At 37.5% G+C, this 15599-nt stretch overlaps 1 protein-coding gene across 1 annotated transcript in view; it reads right to left on the reverse strand.

The window, feature by feature from the left end:
• LOC109106615 (RNA-binding motif, single-stranded-interacting protein 3-like) overlaps window positions 1-15599 on the reverse strand; it is a 139523-nt gene that overhangs the window by 95940 nt on the left and 27984 nt on the right. The window lies entirely within an intron of this gene.

Below are 15599 nucleotides of genomic sequence, written 5' to 3' on the forward strand. Positions count from 1 at the left end.
TCTACACAACGTCAAATTAAAACATTATTTGATGTTGATCTGTAGTTAGTTTTAGGTTGTGTGGCCATTAACTAACCAAAATCCAACGTCGAGCCAACGTCTTAAGCCAACGTCACATTGACATCAAATACTGATGTTTAGTCGTCAGGTATGGCAACCAAAATCCAACATCTACTAGACGTCATTATGGTAACGTCCAATCAACGTCAAAGTTATAACATCATTTGATGTTGATCAGTTTTTAGGTTGTGGCATTAACTAATCAAAACCCAACGTCATTCAAGCCAACGTCACATTGACATGTCAGGTATGGCAACCAAAATCCAACGTTCCTAGACGTCATAATAACGTCCAAGTTATAACTTATTTGGCATCTTTTAGTTTTAGGTGTGTGGCATTAACTAATCAAAACCCCAACGTCGAGCCCAAACGTCTCAAGCCAACGTTTGACATCAGGTTTTGTGGCATTAATCCAACGTAGACTCATAATGGCAAACGTCCACACAACGTCAAATTAAAACAATTTGATGTTGATCAGTTAGTTTTTAGGTTGTGGCATTAACTACTCCAACATCAAGACAACGTCTCAAGCCAACGTCAGATTGACATCAAATACTGATGTTTAGTCATCAGGTATGGCAACCAAAATCCAATGTCTTCAAGACGTCATAATGGCAACGTCCACACAATGTCAAATTATAACGTCATTTGACTTTGATCTTTAGTTTGTTTTTAGGTTGTGACATTAACTAACCTAAACCCAACGTCGAGCCAACGTCTCAGGCCAACGTCACATTGACATCAAATACTGATATTTAGTCATCAGGTTTAGCAGCCATAATCCAATGTTTTCTAGACGTCATAATGGCAACGTCCACACAATGTCAAATTATAAAATAATTTGATGTTGATCTGTAGTTAGTTTTAGGTTGAGGCATTAACTAACCAAAATCCAGCATCAAGACAACATCTCAAGCCAACGTCACATTGACATCAAAAACTTATGTTTTGTCGTCAGGTATGGCAACCATAATCCAACGTTTCCTAGACGTCATAATGGCAACGTCTACACAACGTCAAATTAAAACATCATTTGATGTTGATCTGTAGTTAGTTTTAGGTTGTGGCATTAACTAACAAAAATCCAACGTCGAGCCAACGTCTTAAGCCAACGTCACATTGACATCAAATACTGATACTTAGTCGTCAGGTATGGCAACCAAAATCCAATGTTTCCTAGACGTCATAATGGCAACGTCTACACAATGTCAAATTAAAACATCATTTGATTTTGATCTGTAGTTAGTTTTAGGTTGTGGCATTACCTAACCAAAATCCAACATCAAGACAACGTCTCAAGCGAACGTCAGATTGACATCAAATACTGATACTTAGTCGTCAGGTATGGCAACCAAAATCCAATGCCTTCAAGACGCCATACTGGTAACGTCCAATCAAAGTAAAATTATAACGTCATATGACTTTGATCTTTAGGATTGTTTTTAGGTTGTGACATTAACTAACCTAAACCCAACGTCGAGCCAACGTCTCAGGCCAACATCACACTGACATCAAATACTGATGTTTAGTCGTCAGGTATGGCAACCAAAATCCAATGTCTTCAAGACGTCATAATGGTAACGCCCAATCAACGTCAAATTATAACGTCATTTCACTTTAATCTTTATTTTGTTTTTAGATTGTGATATTAACTAACCTAAACCCAACGTCGTGTCACAACGTCTCAAGCCATTTTTTTTTTTACATCAAATACTGACAACGTCAAATTATAACATCAATTTATTGTTTTTTTTTTTTTTATTATTATTTAATAAAGTGGTTTCACTTCATTTGATGGTCCCTTTAGAAATTTTATGTTGTCGCACCTACAGTCGTGGCCAAAAATATCAGCACTCTTGGTAAATATGATCAAAGAAGGCTGTGAAAATTCATCTGCATTGATAATCGTTTTGAACTTTTATATAAAAAATTCACAAAAATGTTTCCTTTCATTGGATAATAAGAATTTAAAACGGAGGAAATATCATTATGAAATAAATGTTTTTCTCTAATACACATTGGCCACAATTAATGGCACCCTTTTATTCAGTACTTTTTGAAACCTCCATTTGCCAGGTTTACAGGTCTAATTTTTTTTCCTATAATGCCTGATGAGGTTAGAGAACACCTGACAAGAGATCAGAGACCATTCCTTCATCCAGAATCACTCCAGACCCTTTAGATTCCCAGCTCCATGTTGGTGCTTCTCCTCTTCAGTTCACTCCTCTCATATTCCGTAGGGTTCAGGTCAGAGGACTGGAATGGCTATAGCAAGCAGAAGCTTGGTTTTGAGCTCAGTGACCCATTTCTGTGTTGTTTTTCGAGGTTTGTGTTTGGATTATTGTACGGTTAAAATATCCAAACATGGACCATTATACGATTTCTTGCAGTCACTTACTGATTTTTTTATCTGTTGGTATTTGATAGAATACACGATGTCATGTATCTAAACAAGATATCCAGGACCTCCAGCAGAAATATAGGCCCAGAAAATAAAAAATACAGCAATATATTTCATTGTACACATGGGGTACTTTTTTCTCTCTCTGTGTTCACCAAACCATCTTGAGTGTTTGCTGCTAAAAAGCTCATTTTTTTAGTTTCATCATCTGATCATAGAAGCCATTCCCATGTAAAGTTCCAGTCTTGGCTGATAACTGAATATGCTTTAGTTTGTTTTTGAATGAGCTAGGAGAATTTTTCTTGTAACCCTCCCAAACAAAATGTGTTGATGTAGGTTCTGTTTGACAATTTTTTTTAACGGTTTTCTGAACAAGAGACTCTGCTATTTTCTGCAATTCTCCAGCCGTGACCCTTGGAGAGTCTTTAGCGACTCAAACTCTCCTTATCATCGCACATTAGGATGATTTAAAACACACGTCCTCTTCCAGGCAGTTTCGTAACATATTCTGTTGATTGGAAATTCTTAATTATTGCCCTGATGGTTGGAAATAGGAATTTTCACTGCTCTAGCTCTTTTCTTAAAGCCACTTCACCAATTTGTGAAGCTCAATTATCTTTTGCTGCACATCAGAAATACATTCTTTGGTTTTTCTCTCATTTTGATGAATGATTAAAGGAATTGGGCTTTGTTTTCCCTCCTCTTTATATTTCTGTGAAACAGGTAGCCATGTCTGGATAATTTCATGTTTATAATCAAGCTGGAGTGCTCAAAATTGTGAATTTGAATGGGAATATACTTCAGAGATATTTTACTCATAAGAATTTCTAGGGGGGCCAATAATTGTGTACAAAGAGCATTTGAGAAAAAACGTTTTCAATTCTTATTATCCAATGAAAGGATACATTTTTGTGAATTTTTTTTAAATAAAAGATCAAAAGGATTAACAATGCAGAAGAATTTTTACACTCTTCTTTGATCATATTTACCAAGGGTGCCAATATTTTTGGCCACGACTGTACAAGTGTTAGAATAAGTTGATGTACTTGCAAAGTTACTTGTAGTCAGTAAAACATATTTTGGGAGACCATCAGAATTAAGAGTTAGAAATTAAGCAGACAGGCTATTAACACTGTAATGAGAGTTAGTTGACATGTAAGTGCAATATTATATTGTCAATAGAATATTCAAAAGGGAATATGAAAAAGTGTTATGACTTTAATTTGACCCATGACCCATTCATGAACCATTGCAGTTTATATAATTGATATCCAATCTTTTTTTTGCAATATAATGCAATTCAAACACTCTCAAACCTGTTAAGACATATTTAGGATGATCAAAACAGTATTGCTTACTGGATTCTGGGCTGGATACATAAACTTTTTGATCTTTGTGTTGGAAAGTAAAGTGAGTGCATGCAGACAATGCAAACATTACTGTTTATTGTACAGTCTGTGAATTATGCAATATAACTCTAATTCCTTTGCTTTAATTTGGTCTGTTTTTTTATATTATTATTCTTTTTTTATATATATTAAATAATTGATCAGATTGATTGCTGCTTCTTACTTGCATTTATTTTTATATTTAAAGTACATTCTAGTTAAAAATGTAAAATTACAAATCATTTCATATTTAAATGTTGATCTCATCCATCAAAGATGATTATGCTTCAACTTTTTCTGTGTATGGATTTTGTGGATAAGCACTAATGTACAGAATAATACAAGTTAATTTAAAGTATATTATTGTTTATTTTTATTTGAATTATTATTATTATTATTTATTTATTCTTTTGCCAACCCCCATAATCCCATGCCCAACATAATGCAACGCGGTGACATCGCGCTATTGCGCCATTTTGCGACTACTTGGCGGTCTTTTTTTGAATCGGCATCAATTTATCAGGCGGCCTGCAGTGCACGTACAGCTCGAACTGTGGTGAGTATATCTGGAAATTAGATCATGTATAATGTAAGTGTTTATGCCCCCCTATATAATGATATTACTTGTAATACGTATCAAATACATCGAAGTGTGTTTTAGCTGTAAGACGATGGGTAGAGATAATTATTTAGAAAATGGAAACGTTAACTGTTATATCCCTGAAATAACGCCTGAGTCACTAAAGCCATCTATCGCTGAAAAAACAGTTCAAATAAAGTTTCAACTTAAGACGTATGTTTTTAATTATTATATTATTATTTGTTTCGGATAATTTAACGTTAAGCTTTTCATCATGAAATTCCATCGATTCGATGCTTTTCTTTCCTTCAATTGTGTCATGCGAATTAGTTATGCAGATGTTTATAGTAACTTAATATTTTGCTGTACAAGTTGTTTAATTAATTTGGGAGTAATTAGGCTATCTCCTTTAGCTGTCAGATTTCTACACAGGATGTAAAGAGGCTCCTTTTTTTATTAATTTAAGCAAAAACAGCCTTTTCTACTACAAGCTCTAGTTTTATATTTGGGGTTCAAGTTTATCACTGAGGTCTATTATAGTATTTAATATTGTGTGATTTCAGGTGTTGTGGAGCTATACTATATGAGGTTATAACATTTGTTTTGTTTTTGCTTTTATCTCCTTGCCATGGTCTGAAGAAGCCATATTGTTGTAAGGTAACGTTATGTTTTTTGTTCATTTATAAATGAGCCGCTAGAACACTTATGTTTTAATATATTACATTAACTAGATTTAAAATATTAATAGATTGAAGGTCATTAATCTGATTCTTCTGGTTTTCTTGTGTGCTCTTCTGTTATCCTATAATTTTGCACTTATAATTTTACTAGCAAGGAGAAAATGAATGAAATTAATATTTACAGGCCAAGTTGTTGAAATAGTGTTGGGTTTTACATTTTGAAATGGCACACAATATCAGTTGTTTCTGCAATAAGATAAAACCTGCCAGTTTGGGTGAGCCTATGACTTTTTATCTAGTACCAACTGGAGGACCTGTATGATATCTGCATTATACTAGATATGATGAACACGTAACACAAACTATAATACCTGCCTCATAATGTGTCATGTATAATCAATTATTTGGGCATTACCTCTTTAACCAAAAGCCAATGACAAATGAGGTCATGGCCTGTTTCAGTATGAAGTGGGGGAAGGGGAAGCTTGCCTTCACCAAGATCAATCTGTACACTGTTGCCACAGGTAAAACAAAATTAACAAATAATACAAAATTGTAGTCACACAACTGTCACACACAAGGTTGTTTAGTTTCTGTTTTAGTTGGTTTAGTGAAAACCAGTAACCTCGTATTGTAGGTACTCATCTGTCACACAGAAATCGCACAAACGTTCATAAGACTTCTTGCTGATTGGCAGGTCATTCCTGTTGTCAGCCTTTCTTTATTGTTCAGAACTCTAACAATTGTTTTTGCATTCTTAAAGATATGTATTAGACATTAAATGTTAATTTACCTTGAGACACTCTGCAAAAATACTGCAATGTGTCTTTGTTGTCATGGTTTTCTTTTGCTAGATTGTCTGCTTAGTGTTTGTGAATTGCATCACAAGCTGAAATATATTTTGATGACTTATAGCATGTACTTTACATTCATGGCTCTTAAAGCTATGGTAGATTTTTTTGTTTTTCTCAGAAACTGATTAAAACCCAGTCAATAGTTTAAGTGGTCTAAATGTATTCTGTGAAAGGGAAAGAAATAGTTAATGATTAAATACAGTGATTACTGTAGTGCATCATATCCTATACTTATACATTTTCTTATTCAAATATTTCTTACAGAGAGTGTCCAGAAAACATCAAAAGAGACGGGGCAAATATTGCAGCGGCCACCGCCTTTTGTTTAAAATATGCCCCAGCAGAGCCGTCGCAAGGAGGGTGAGAGGCCCTGTGCAAAGTTGACATACGAGGCCCTCTACAATTTTGCGTGTGTGTGTGTGTGTGTGTGGTGGGGGAGGTTGCTGTAGTAAGGCAAGGCAAGTTTATTTATATAGCAGATTTCGTACACAATGGTAATTCAAAGTGCTTTACATAAAATAAAGTAAAATAATCATGAAGAACAAAAACTAAAACAAGCAATTTTAAACTTTGGAAATGATTTAAAAATTGACTTGAATTTTAAAACAGTTAGAAATAGAAAATGATTTTACATAAAATACAGTGAATACGTAAAATACAGTGCAATTAGGTCGGACATCGCACAGTGCTCATTAAATAAATGCACAGCTAAACAGATGAGTTTTGAGTCTAGATTTAAATGTGACTAGTGTTTTAGCACATCTGATCTCTTCTGGAAGCTGATTCTGGAAGCAATGTATTTTGGTCCTAGGTCACTGAGTGACTTCTAGACGAGTAAAAGGTACTTTAAAATCAATCCTAAATGTAACTGGAAGCCAGTGTAAGGACCTGAGGACTGGTGTGATGTGCTCAGATGTTCTGGTTCTAGTCAGAATCCTGGCAGCAGCGTTCTGGATGAGCTGCATCATTTTTGAAAAAAGATATGGGAAGTGTGTCAAGATAGCAAGTTGACGATTTTAGTTGCTGCACTATGTCTTCCAAAATGTTGCTATCAATTGCTTCAAAATAGACAGTATCTTTTTGATATTGCAGCCGAATCTGTCTGACCTCTGCATTGCTTGAGGATGTGCTAATCGCCTTCCTGATATTGATGATCTTCTCAGAAAAGAAGGAAGCAAACTCATTGCATTTGCAGTCTGACAGCATTTCACTGGGAATCTGACTCTGGGAAAACTGATTTCTGTCTGTTTGTTTTCTTACTGACTATTATTGGAGCAATATCATTAATACCATTCTTAACTTTTGAGTTAAAGGAATCAAGGAGAATATCAACAGAGTCCGCAAAAATACTTAGTGTTAAAAGATATAGCCTCCATAAATAGTACACTAGTGTTCTCGTTAGGTCTGCACTATTAATCGCATGCAATTGTCATGCGCGTCTCGTCAGTAAAGCTGGTTCTGTGATTAGCGCTTAATGTCCAGAGCCGTAGTTCGCTGACCCAATATCACATTCATAACCGCATGCGATTCATCTGCGATTATGAACGCGATATTGCGCCGCTTGTCAGCAAACTACGGCTCGGTCTATTAAGTGCAGCTACATTTGAAAGCATCTCCTTCTGACAGAGACAGATCTAGATTCAGTGGTAGCAGAGATCAATATATCAAAGAAAATACAGAAGTGATCAGATAGTGCTACGTCCTTAATAACAATGGATGAAATGTTTAGAGCCCTACTGATGATTAAATCTAGAGTGTGTCCACCTTTGTGTGTGGGTCCATGCACATGCTGAATCAGGTCAAAAGTGTTTAGAAACCGTTATCATTTCTTTTGTAGTTTTGTTTTCTGCATTATCTATGTGAATATTAAAATCCCCTGCAATAGCAAAACAGTCAAACTCTGAGGAAATCATTGATAACATTTCTGTGACCTCTTCAACAAAGGCTGGAGAGTATTTTGGAGGCCTGTAATGATAATGATAATGATAAACAGAATGCATGGAGCACCTTTCAGCACAATTCCTAGATATTCAAAAGACAAGTACTGACCAAATGACACTTGCTTGCATTGATAGACATCTTTAAACAGAGCAGCTACACCTCCAACTCTCCTAACAGTCCTGCAGACACTCATGAAAGTAAAGTTAGGAGGGGTGCTTCATTGAGGACTGTTGTACTGCAGCTGTCTTCTAGCCATGTTTCATTTAGAAACATAAAATCCAGATCGTTTGTGGTTATAAAGTCATTGATTAGAAAATGATTAATTTTTTAGTGAGCGAATGTTTAAAGATGCTAACTTGATGGCAGTGCTTTAAGTCATTACATCAATTTTAGTTTGATGCATAATAGGCTGCAGATTAGATGAGTTTGGCCCTTCGGCTTGAGATGGACTTAAACTTTCTGTCACCATGATAAAACTGAAATAGAGAAAGCTACAGGCACACTGGGTTCCCGCTTGTTCTTTAAACATTTGTGAATGTTGCTGCTATTATAGCGGGGACCCGACACATATCACTGAGAGCTGCTATCAGCTGTCTTTTGGTTCACCTACAGCAGATGGAGGGTTTTGGGCCCTGGCGTTGTGGCAGCGGTCGGAGAGCTCTCACAGGAGCAGGTCCCACAGGCTTTGGTGTTTGGGGGGCCCGCTGTTTTCTTGTTGATATCTGCGGGCTTGCAACGAATGAGTGTGAGAGTTTAGTCCCAGCATACACCAATTCTACCATTTTCTGTGAAAAGCACAGAAGTGGAGATGCTGGAGAGAGGGATAATGTGTCTGGTGAGCGGGGCTGTGTCTCTGGTGTGTTCCGGTGACTGTGATATGTTGTCTTGGCTTCCCCGGCTGTCTTCCAGAAAGTCATCCTTGAGTGCTGAGTCTTGTAGCTGTTTTGATACATCACAGTCTGTCTGTGAGGAGCTCTGAGGGCAGGGCTCGGCGGGATGGTGTCCATCAGCAGTGCTTGTTGTGGCTGCATGGTGTTATCAGTTGGGAGTGGTCCACTGATGAACTTTGAGTCTTCAAAGTGTTTGAAAAAGGTTCACTAAAGTCCTTCTTAAGGAGTTCTGACTGCTCTTTGAGAGTATCATTCTTCCCCACATGGATGATAATTGGATTTGTAGTCTTGTGCTTCATCAGAATATTCTGAAGTTGCTTGTTCACATCAGAGACCATTGCTTGAGGAAGGCAGCATGTTGTTGTAGTCCTGCTACTGATGTTTCTGATAATAGAGTCACCCACTATCAGAGTCCTGGGCTCGACTGCGCTCTGAGCTGAATGTTGTTGTCTGCTCGACCTTGAGCACCTGTTAGTAGCGGTGTTTAGCTGCTGGCTGATCCAATAGATGTTTAATCACATTTGGGGATTCCCTCACCCGCATTCATTAATGCTTCAAATCTGTTCTCAAGATGTATAGGGGGGTGGTAGAATACTGGTATTCACAAGCCTTGTCATAGTGGAATCTGGGGTAGAGGATGCTACGGCAGCAATACGAGAAACCCATGACAATCTGATGTCTCGTGTTCCTTTGGGTCTCGCTCCCTGTTTGTGCCATCGATTAGTGTGGCGATCAGTTTTGGCTTGTTCCTCTACACTTGGTATAAACTGTTGAGATTCAGAAGATTCATGGGACTCACCGGCTGTATGCTGAGAGGGTCCATGACGATGGTCTGCTGAATGTTTCCGTCTGTTTTGGGAAGTCCGGCAAGTAACTTTGTTTCAAGAATCACAATCCTTTGTAGAAGTTTGCAGCAGTTCATGCAACAAGTGGATCCAACAGGAGGCATTTTCTCTCTCTCTTCTCTTTGAATGTAGGCAGTTGTTATCCCATCTTCGGAATGTAAGCTGCTGGCAGTGGGAGGCAAAGTCTTCATTTGTAGTATTATTCCAGTCCCAAAGTTTTTAGTTTTAATGTTTGTGCCAAAAATCTTTTGTTTGAGCACTGTGCTGATCTTCTGAAGTAAAAAAGCTTAGAAAAATCTGAGAAAAGTACAGAAATAAGAACCAAAGCGGAGAACAATAAGCTAGAACGTCCCGAACGGTAGCGAAGCCGGAACCGTAACAAACTCAACTTTAACATGCATCTGTCCGATTGTGATGCCTTGCTTACTGACATGCTTGCGCACAAATCACGGCCACGCACTAGCTCATAAGGATCTACAATAATAATAATAATAATAATAATAAGTTAATAAGAATGCTTAAATTAGTTCTAGGCTTGTAGACAGTTATATATAAAGAGTTCAGATGGAAAAGCCTCTAAGTGCGATCCAATATTTTCTTCTAAAATAATTATTTTCTCATCCTCCTATGTTTATGTTCATTTATTTAACTTTAATGGGAAAGAAAAGAAACTGTTCATTGCTATTAAAGTGAAATTACTGAACCTACACATGGGAGCCTGATAAAAATTTTTATTTTTTAGAAGAAAATTTCAAACGGCACTAGGTTTTTGCAGCTGAACTTTTCATATAAAATCAATTTGCACTATTGCACTCTCACTCTTATTCGTATGTTTAATAGTCGAAAACGCAAACATCTATTGTCACATTTATTTATGTTTTACATGAATCATTAACCTATCGCATATTTTCAATTCAAAAGGGCGGAATTTCATAAAAGGTTGAGTAGTTTGCATCACTAGATAGTCTATGTCGGTGGCTGAACATTTCTATCATAAAACAGTTCTGTAATACTGTAGGCTACTGCTTACATTTTTCCACAAACTCTAGTCATGATGCGCTTTCTACCGTCTCGTCTTGAACAGGAGCGCTTCACAAAAATTAACCAAAGCTCAGTGAATACATGGCTCACAGACGTGACAAATATATCTATAGAAAGCTTTAAATGACTACTAAACGAAATACAACAAATCAGAAACAAAAACTCATTCATTATAATCATAATCCGTAAAGATGAACTTTTTTCTAAAGCGCGTAAAATGAAGAGGTTGCGAGTCAGGATTGGCAACATCATCCTTGCGACAACAAACTCAGAAAACACTATTTATTAGTAAATAATTCAATATCTCATTCCTGTTTCCCCCATGACTCATTTATGGTAATAATTTTTTGCCGATGCTTTGTGTCAAGCTTAAGCCTATTGCGTGCATTTGAAAGCAGAACACTGCGCTGCTGTGGGACACTTAACACTGTTGAGCCACTATTGACAGTCACGGTAGCACGGTCTTGTGTTGTTTCCCCCAGTGCGGCAATTTTTCATCACTAATTGATGGATGTCTAAAATATAAAAATAAGGAGAAGCCTTAAACAGGCCTGAGGCCGGCCCGCATCTGAACTATGATGTGAAAATTGGCCCGAAGCCCGGCCCAAGGTGTAAAAAAAATTCAGGGTGAAATGCAGGGCTCTAGACCAGACTAAAAGTTAAACTTTATAACTTTTTGTCGTCCTAACAACAAACAGTTTTACTCATTCTTATACTCAGAGTCTTATACTGTCTATCCGCTATGACTATTTTTAGTCTTCCAAAGGACAAGATGGGTGGAAAAAACAGTAATAAAAATTAGATATAAACGACATAAAAATGCAGGCCAGGAGCGAGGCCCTCTAGAGGTGCGAGGCCCTGTGCAGTGTGCACACTTGGCACAGCCCTTGCGACAGTACTCTGCACCAGACAGGGTGGGTGGAGGTGGCAGGAAAAAAAAGCTGTTAATAAAAATGTATCTTAATGTTTTCAAAACTATTCAGTTCCAATAAGGTTGATGTTAAAATGTAATTATTTTGAAAATGTTCTGTTCCATGTTAAATGTAAATGATAGAACAATTGAATAAATAAATCATATTTGTAATAACCCAGTTCATCTCTTAGTCATTTTTCTGATAAAACCACAAAACATTTGTGGATTCCATTTTCAGATTAAGTTGCTAATGTCTTAAAGGGTTAGTTCACCCAAAAATGAAAATTGTCATTAATGACTCACCCTCATGTCATTCCAAACCCGTAAGACCTACGTACATCTTCGGAACAGAGTTTAAGATATTTTAGATTTAGTCCGAGAGCTTTCTGTTTCTCCATTAAAAGTGTATGTACGGTATACTGTCCGTGGTTAGAAAGGTAATAAAAACATCATCAAAGTTGCTGACATATGATGCTGTGGATGTGTTTTCTGGTGCGCCCAATAACACATCAGCAGCATCACTGCAGTGTTGTGAACGCACTCAGAACAGACCCGGAAGAGAAGACAATGAATAAAGGTTGTAATTTTTTGTTATTTTTGGACCAAAATGTATTTTCGATGCTTCAACAAATTCTAACTGACCCTCTGATGTCACATGGATACTTTGATGATGTTTTTATTACCTTTCTGGACATGGACAGTATACCGTACATACATTTTCAATGGAGGGGACAGAAAGCTCTCGGACTAAATCTAAAATATCTTAAACTGTGTTCCAAAGATGAATGAAGGTCTTACGGGTTTGGAACAACATGAGGGTGAGTCATTAATGACATAATTTTCAGTTTTGGGTGAACTAACCCTTTAAAATTTAATCATTTAGTGTTGTCTCACATTGAATCTTGAACTCTATCTGATCTGATGTTACACTTTCTCTCTGTATGTTTTTATTTTTCTTTTCTCTCTCTGTATGTTGATTTTTATTTTACAACAAAATCCTGTCTCTGTTAAAGGTTTGATGTCATGTCAACACAATCCATACTAGCCATATCTTATTTTAAAGTTTGAGTTTGTCAGTTTGACAATTTTGACAGTTGTTGGTTTGTGACAGATAATGATTTTGATTTAATTTTCCAACAAAATGCAATGTCTGTCAGATGAAGGAGATTGATGTTAGTCTGACGTTGGGTTCTAACATCGACCCGATTTTCATTCTCATCCTAAATACCACATCTGACCAACGTTGGAGATTGACGTCAGTCTGACGTTGGGTTCTGACGTCAACCAGATTTTCATTTTCATCCAAAATGCAACGTCTTACCAACGTTGGAGATTGACGTTACTCTGACGTTGGGTTCTGACGTCAACCAGATTTTCATTTTCATCCAAAATCTAACGTCTTACCAACGTCGGAGATTGACGTCAGTCTGACGTTGGGTTCTGACGTCAACCAGATTTTCATTTTCATCCAAAATCTAACGTTTTACCAACATCGGAGATTGACGTCAGTCTGACGTTGGGTTCTGACGGCAACCAGATTTTCATTTTCATCCAAAATGCAACGTCTTACCAACGTCGGAGATTGACGTCAGTCTGACGTTGGGTTTCTGACGTCAACCAGATTTTCATTTTCATCCAAAATCTAACGTTTTACCAACATCGGAGATTGACGTCAGTCTGACGTTGGGTTCTGACGTCAACCAGATTTTCATTTTCAACCAAAATGCAACATCTTACCAATGTCGGAGATTGACGTCAGTCTGACGTTGGGTTCTGACGTCAACCAGATTTTCATTTTCATCCAAAATGCAACGTCTTACCAACGTCGGAGATTCAAGTCAGTCTGACGTTGGGTTCTGACGTCAACCAGATTTTCATTTTCAACCAAAATGCAACGTCTTACCAACGTTGGAGATTGACGTCAGTCTGACATTGGGTTCTGTCGTCAACCCGATTTTCATTTTCAACCAAATTACAACGTCTGTCCAACGTTGGGATCCAATGTCAGTATGACGTTATATTGACGTCCAGTGCCTGCTGGGCTACCACTGTATGTTTCATTCATCTGCATTTTTTATTTGCCTTCAAGGAATTTTACTCTGCAGCTTTTTTTGCATTTTCTCTATTGATGTGCGAAAATCTGTGAATACTGCAAAATGAACTTAAAAATGACAAAAACATATAGAGTCCTACTACCTATTCGTAGATAAAACACAATCAAACTAGCCAAGATATGAATAGGTAAAACATAATAGTTAGGAGATGTACAGCACATTTCACAAGTTTCAACTGCAAAAGGTAAATAAAAATGTTTAAAGGTGCACGTATACTAAGAGACAAATTGGCAAAAAACATACAGAACTTAGCTGGAATTAAATTCCTAATTCATCCCTTAAAACCTTGCTCCAAGTGTGAGCAGAATTGAGTTGGATTGTATTCACTTTCTGTCTGTAGCATTAGATTACAATCAGAGACATAATGAGGGGCTCTGAAATGCAATTATTTTAAATGGTATTGTAAAATGCTGTGTCCTGAGGGTTAATACTCCATGATATCGAATCATGGAAAGGAAAAGTAATGAACTGGCTCACAGACATGACTCTCCGCCCTCTGGTTTCCACCAGCACACATACATACACACACACGCACACACGCAGATGCATAATGAAAGAACATAAACACGATGACGATGTATTCACCTAAGGCCTTCATTAATAATTCATGATTCATATTCAGGCCTTTTATGAAAACGCCCTGGTACATTTTCAGTTTTTTGTCTCAGTAAATGCAACACTCCTCCAATCTGACCTTTTTACCTCTTCTAATGCAACATAACTGAGACGTTAAAATCTGGATCTTTAAGTCGCAAACATTCTGCATCTGCATCTTGACAACGTGCCATTCCTCAATGATCAGATAATCTAATTAAAAAAACTGTGAGCACGGCAAGCTGAAAACTAGAAGGGCTCATTTTCATGGCTGAGGTTTGAGATTCTGCTGAGGCCACGTTTTCTCTTTTAGAGTCTAACCCCATTGTACCTTCAGCCTCAAAACCCTGCCAATCATCCGCGGGGAATCACACAAGAAGATCTCCGAAATGTCAGCCTGACAGAAGCACTTTTCACTGCCCTTCCCGCCACTGCAGCAGAGCCACTGGAGGACGGAAAAGGGTCACTAACAGTGTGTCCATGTGCACAAAATGTGTGCGTATGCATGCACGCAGCTGTAAGCTTTAGATCACGACACTAGGGTGCCAGATATGCATGCATGGCATCTAAATCACTGTGGTGTTATGTAAAAAAAAATGCAAAGTGTGTTTGTGGACACACTTTTTTCTGCTGAGCTCCAGAAGTGAGCCCCAAGGCGAACCCCTTTGACCTTTCCAAAATGTTACTGCCCATTTGGCACGGCAGCCGCAGCTAATAAAACTTTTATAATCATGAATTTTTTATTCCAATCCCGCTTCAGGCCTTGGGCTAACCTGGACGATGGTAGCCCGAGACCCTGAGAGAGTTTGAGAGATGTTGTGGGAGGCTGTGAGATTTCATCATTCTACCCCCTGAGTTTTGACATGTTAACATTTGGAGCATTATAAGTGGCATGCATTTCAGCTTTTTTGAAATGAAAATAACGTTTTCATGCCTCTTCCCTCTCAAAAAACAAAAAAAAAAAAAAACAAAAAAAAAAAAAAAACAATCACAATGAATTCTGGGAACTAATAGCAGTCATCTGCGTAGGGTCAACAAGACAAAGCAGTTCTTGGTTTAAACGTTCCTTAGAAACTGCTAACCCCATGTCCATATTTTCATGGCCAACTATGTATGGGTAAAATTAGGAAATTCAGAAAAATTCACAGAAGGTCATGGCGCTGGAGTAAATGTCTTAGGTTTTAAGGCAGAAAGCCCCCACACAGGATTTACATTTGCATGAGTCATCAGAGAAGAAGATTATGCAAGCTGCCCCCTGGTTCTTGTACAGCTTTCATAATGACCTCCCTACACTCTAA

The sequence above is a fragment of the Cyprinus carpio genome, chromosome B16 (genome assembly GCF_018340385.1).
Source record: "Cyprinus carpio isolate SPL01 chromosome B16, ASM1834038v1, whole genome shotgun sequence".
Taxonomy (NCBI): Eukaryota; Metazoa; Chordata; class Actinopteri; order Cypriniformes; family Cyprinidae; genus Cyprinus; species Cyprinus carpio.